This window comes from Fulmarus glacialis, unplaced genomic scaffold (assembly GCF_000690835.1).
Source record: "Fulmarus glacialis isolate BGI_N327 unplaced genomic scaffold, ASM69083v1 scaffold21072, whole genome shotgun sequence".
In the NCBI taxonomy this organism is placed as follows: domain Eukaryota; kingdom Metazoa; phylum Chordata; class Aves; order Procellariiformes; family Procellariidae; genus Fulmarus; species Fulmarus glacialis.
This window is the reverse complement of record NW_009196174.1, coordinates 1-206: the sequence shown is the minus strand read 5'-3', so window position 1 is coordinate 206 and position 206 is coordinate 1.

Below are 206 nucleotides of genomic sequence, written 5' to 3'. Positions count from 1 at the left end.
GGCGGCGCGCGGGCCCCCGGAGCGGGCCCAGCCGAAGCACCCGCGCCCAAGCAGAGGCTCTCGCGAATGAGGCCCAAGAGGGCTGTGAAGCAGCTTCAACTTGCGTTTCTACACAGAATTCCGCTCGCTCGGGGCTCTCCGTTCACCCCCGAGCACCGCAGGAGGCCCTGCTTCGCCCAGCACCGCCGGGGACGCCCCACAGCCCG